The sequence below is a fragment of the Tupaia chinensis genome, unplaced genomic scaffold, assembly GCF_000334495.1.
Source record: "Tupaia chinensis unplaced genomic scaffold, TupChi_1.0 Scaffold000089_1, whole genome shotgun sequence".
Taxonomy (NCBI): Eukaryota; Metazoa; Chordata; class Mammalia; order Scandentia; family Tupaiidae; genus Tupaia; species Tupaia belangeri.
The window spans coordinates 2,161,293-2,167,083 of NW_006159551.1; the positions used below are offsets into that span (position 1 = coordinate 2,161,293).

At 36.7% G+C, this 5,791-nt stretch overlaps 1 pseudogene; it reads left to right on the top strand.

The window, feature by feature from the left end:
• Window positions 1–302: 302 nt before the first annotated feature.
• LOC102477808 (cytoplasmic protein NCK1-like) lies at window positions 303–1,535 on the top strand (annotated as a pseudogene).
• The last annotated feature ends 4,256 nt before the right edge of the window (window positions 1,536–5,791 follow it).

Genomic DNA, 5,791 nt, shown 5'->3' on the forward strand with positions numbered 1-5,791 from the left:
TTCATTAATTTCTGATATCAGTACAGTCTTCATGATACAAATTTGCTTTGGCATGTTGCTTTGTTTTGCAAACAGTTGATGTATAATAAAAACAGCTGACTGGGGAAAGAATTTTCAGAATCACTTAAGTTCACATTTCAATAACCAGTTGATTGCTTAATCTGTTAAGTTTTTCCCTCTTTTATCTCATTAAAAGTTATTTGAAACTACACGGTGGCTGAGTGCAGGCTCTCTGTCTTAACAGCCATCACAGTGGCCGTGGCAGAGTCCCAGGGCCCTCCCAATGTTCAGCCTGCTGAAAAATGGCAGAAGAAGTGGTGGTAGTAGCTAAATTTAATTATATGACCTAACAAGAACAAGAGCTGGACATCAAGAAGAATGAGAAATTATGGCTTCTGGATGATTTTAAGTCTGGTGGCAAATTAGAAATTCCATGAATAAAACAGGTTTTGTGCCTTCTAAGTATGTGGAAAGGAAAAACAGTGCTTAGAAAGCATCTATTGTAAAAAACCTAAAGGATACTTTGTTTTTGGATGTTATGGAAAATGCAAAAGATCAATGAGACAAAGGACTCTTCTTTCCAGAGCTTATTCTGTAATAGATGGTCTTAAAAGACAAATACAAGAAAAAATTATAATGTACTGGAAAAGTGAAAAGAAAACCTATTGTACCAGACTCTGCATCTCCAGTGATAGCTTTGTTGACCTAGGAGAACATCTGCATTATCTCAACCTTCCTGCTTATGTGAAATTTAACTACATGAGTGAAAGAGAAGATGAATTATCATTGTTAAAATGGACAAAGGTGATTGTCATGGAGACATGCAGTGATGGGTTGTGGCGGGGTAGCTACAATAGACAAGTTGGATGGTTTCTTTCAAATCATGTAATTGAAGAAGGTGATGGTCCTTTATGTGACCATGGCTTCTCTGTCAGAGAAATTAGCAGCAATTGTCAGTAATCTGATTACTGGGCAAGTGTTGAATGTGGTACAAGCTCTTTACTCACTCAGCTCATCCAATGATGAAGAACTTAATTTTGAGAAAGGTGTAATGGATGTTATTGAAAAACCTGAAAATGACCCAGAGTGGTAGAAGTGTTGAAAGATTAATAGAATGATTGGTCTGGTGCCAAAAAGATATGTTACCATTTTGCAGAATAATCCATTAATTTCAGATTTTGAACCATCACCTCTACAGTGCAATTACATTAGACCTTCACTCACTGGAAAGTTTGCTGACAATCCTTGGTATTATGGCAGTCACCAGACATCAGGCAGAAATGGCATTAAATGAAAGAAGGCACGAAAGGGATTTCCTCATTCGTGATATTGAATCTTCGCCAGATTATTTCTCAATATCACTAAAAGCGCAAGGGAAAAACAAGCATTTTAAAGTCCAGCTAAAAGAGACCATCTACTGCACTGGGCAGCATAAATTCAGCACCATGGAAGAGTTTGTAGAGCATTACAAAAAGGCACCAATTTTTACAAGTGAACAAGGAGAAAAATTATATCTTGTCAAGCATTTTTCATGATACTGCTGGCCAGAAGCGACTACTACACAGCTTTAATTTGTCATGTAATTGAAAACTGAGAAGGTGTTGATCCAATTGTGCTTGGCTGGAAATTGCTGTTTCTAACTCTATATGAGAATTGACTATAATGCATACATATTTTTATTGTAACTCAGACTGTATATATTTACTATGTAAGCACTGCATCTGCATAGAACAATTTCTTATGTTTGGTCTTCTGTTTTATTGTTTTCTTCTTTGCTGTTTTTGTCTTTGCTTCTAATATTAAAGGTTTGTATTTTGAAAAGAAAATCCAATAATGCAGATCAGAAATCCTCATATGGAGGAATGTCTTACTGCCTTTCCTTATTTCCTTGTAAAGGCATACTGTTAGATCTGCCATGATTTCTTTTCATATAAAATCATTATATATGGGGACCAGCAGTTAGCATAATGGCTATGTCGCTGGACTCCCATGTAGTCGACCGTGGTTCATGTCCTGGACCCAGTGGCTTAAAGCTCACACCGGGCACGTGTGCGTGTGTGCCCAAGAGTTTCAAAAGGAGAATGGAGAAGAGATTGCAGCATGGCGATCCCCCCTGGGGGATGATTTCTCACTTTCTGTCTCTCTGTCTCTCTCTGTCTTTCGGGTGAGCACACGCGCCCTATAGCAAAAACCTCTCAAAAAAAATCATTATATATGACATATGCTAAAATAAATTTCTTGGAAAGTGTTCATCTTTTCTGTGACTAAATAGCAGTAATAAGTGGAAAATTAAGCATTAAAAAAAGTTGTTTGAGAGGCCAGGTTAAGGTACTGGACTCCCGCATGGCCGACCACAGTTCATGTTCTGGACCTGGTGGTTTGCAAATCACACCATATAAGTGTGTGTGCAGGCATGCCCAGAATTCCAGTAGGAAATTGAAGGAGAGGGAATTTTGGCATGGCCACTGAGCCTGAAGGGTGATTGTTCCCTTTCCCTATCACTGCCTCTCTTTGTCTGGCAAGCACATGCATCCTATGGCAAAATGTTAAAATAAAAGTTATTTGATTTATTACTTTTGGACAAAAGGAAAAATATTTTTCCTGGTATACCTTTAAATCAACTAAATAAGAAAAACTGGCTTAATAATGTTTTATTCCAGAACTTACTTATCTCTGTAACCTTTGGCTTAGGCCTGTCAGAAGTGATACGTCAATGATATCTTTTCATACAGTGTTATTCCCCATAATTTTTCATCGTTTTTTATTTATGAATTGTGACCCCCCCCAAAAAAAATGCTAAAGAAAACAACCACAGAACTATACTGTGATTCAATCTTCAAGTAGCTTCTGACTCATTTTCTTTAATTCACCTTTTATTATAGTAACTATCTTCTCCCTGATTATTATTAAATGTGGGTCAAAGTTATCACTTCTGGTTTTGATGTTCAAGCTTTTCTAAATAATGAGTAGTAAATATTTATTAACATTTCTGTCCTTCCTCTTTTTTTTTTTCCCTTATTAATACCATAGGCCTTGTGAGCAATACTTTTCTTCATCTTTCAGTCGGTGTAGTGTTCAGGCTCATGATTGATGTTGTCACTGTCTCCTGGGTACATGTGTGACCTAGGACTTCATCCTAATCTCAGCACTTATCCCAAGGATGGGTAACACATCCAGTTGGAACTTACTGAAACCAATCGTGGGACTTTGAAAGAGCCATCTCCCTGACCTTGGAGTTGTGAAATTGTAGATCTAGAGCAGTCAGTAGTCATCTCGCCATCTTGAGGGGGGAAAAGAGTATCTGAAAATGAGACCATTAGAGAGAAAAGCAAATCAAAGAAATGGCTAGAAACAGAGTTTGGTTTGGGTAACACTGATTTAGTTTCTTGATTAATTTATACCTTAAGGCTTAAGGCTCTAATTTCTTTTCTTTTTTTTATTTTTATTTTATTTTTTCCCTGATAGAGTGCTTGCACTCACCAGAGACAGACAGAGAGGCTGAGAGGGAAAGTGAGAAATCACTCCCCAGGGGGATGAACGCATCACAGTCCTTTCTCCTCCATTCTCCTCCTAGGATTTTGATCAGAACCTGCACACTTGCCTGGCATGATTTTGAAGCCACCAGTTCCAAGACTCCAACTACGGTCAGCCATGTAGGAGTCCGGTACCTTAAACATTATGCCATCTACTGGCCCCTTTCTGAAATATTTTTAATGCTTTTTAAAACATATCGTTGACTCCTCTAATGCTCATATTTCACCAATGAGAGCTTTTTCTGGTACTTTGGATTATTTATTTTTCTTTGTAATTATTTATTTTCTGAATTCTTGCTATCTGAATGTAAGATTCAAATGTATTGGGATAAAAAGAGTTCTTGCATTGTACAGTGTTATAACATCCTTCTAATGTTTTTAGCTATTGTTTATATATTGTGTTATTAGTCACTATTTTATTTATTATTTTGGAGAGGTTTTTTTTTTTTTTGGAGAGGTTTTTTTTTTTTTTTTTTTTTTTTTTTCCTATAGGACATGTGCGCTAACCAGAAAGAGAGACAGAAAGCGAGAAGTCAGCCCCCGGAGGGATGGCCATGCCTCAGTCCCTTCTCCTCCATTCTCCTCTCAGGATCTTGGGCATACACGCACATGCGCCCGGCATGAGTTTAAGTCACCAGGTCCAGGACTCAAACTGCAGTTGACTACACCGTAGTCCAGCGACATAGCCATTACACTAACTACTGGTCGCAGTATTTCTAATTTGTAATTGTTCCAACTTTATAATATATGTTGATTACCTACTGGATTTTGTATTGTGTTCTCTCTCCTGTTGTACCTAAGAATGCCCTCTCTAGAAGAACTTAGTGAACATTCCTCAGCTTACTGAAGGCTATGCATAAAATCTGTTTATTGGTGGAACATTCTAATCCAGAAATTCTAAAACTTAAATATTCACAGGAATCAGGCAGGTCACATCAAATAACAATGCAATATAAGACCATAGTTGTTAAGCTGTTATAGTGTCCATCTTTATGTATGGCCTAGTCACGTTGCTCTTTCCATCTCACTGGCCCTTAAAATACTAAAGCTGTATTTCAGTCAACCACAATGGCCAGAAGAAATACAGGACCTGTTGAATGTACTCCTTGGACTGATGACTGCCATGTTTATAGAAGGCATCTCTCACTCTTTTAGAGTTTAAATGCTAATGCCTAATTTTAATATTTAGTTCTCATTCTCACCGAACACACACACACACACACACACACGCACACATACACACAATAACTGCATGTGTTAGTATGACTATGTTAATTAATTTGATTGTGGTAATCATGTCACAGTATATACATGTATCAAATTATCACAATGAACACCTTGAATATATGCAATTTTTATTTTCCAATTATGCCCTAATGTACTTTGGGAAAAATAAGTTTTATAGATTCCTATCTTCTATCTTCACATATTCAGTAATCCGAGAGCATGAGAATCTATCCCACTGTACAAATATATTACATATTGGGGCTGGCAGGTGGTGGTTAAGGTGCTGGACTCCCACATTGCTGAATATGGTTTGAGTCCAGGACCTAGTGGGTGTTTTTTCACATTCCTTTTCTCTCTCTCTCTGATCAAATTAACAAATAATAATGATAAAACTAAATAAAACATTATTTAAGAAATATATCTGCTGTAAGCCTTGACTGGTGAATTTTAATTAAACATTTTTGTGTGTGAGAAATTGTTAATTCATTTAACTTGTAATTAATTTAAATTTGAATTCTTACATTAAAACAAACATATATTATGAAGTAGATTATACATTTATATATATATTTATATTAATAACCTTAAGGTGGACCAGATGGTGACATGGTGATTAAGGCAGCTATATCCCACATTGTTGACTACATGGTTTGAGTCCTGGACCTGGTGCCTTGAAAATCACAGCAGGCACATGTCTGCCTGCCTAAAATCCCAGGAAGAGACTGGAGGAGAAGGGACTGCAGTGTGGTCATTCTACCTGGAGGGTTATTTCTCCCTCTCCCTCTCTCTGGTGAGTGTATGTGCCATTACAGAAAAAAGAAAGAAAAAAAAACTTAAAAAATAATAAGCTTTTTAAACTTAGATTTTCAGAATCTAATCTCTTATTTTTAGAAGTCTAGATCTCTTTCTACTTGTAACATTCAATCAAACAAATATGGAAATAAAAACACAACTCTTTCTAGCTTTAGGATTATTTTGGTGAATCTTTCGAGAAGCACTTTTAAAAATGACACATCTTGTGTTTTCTTGAG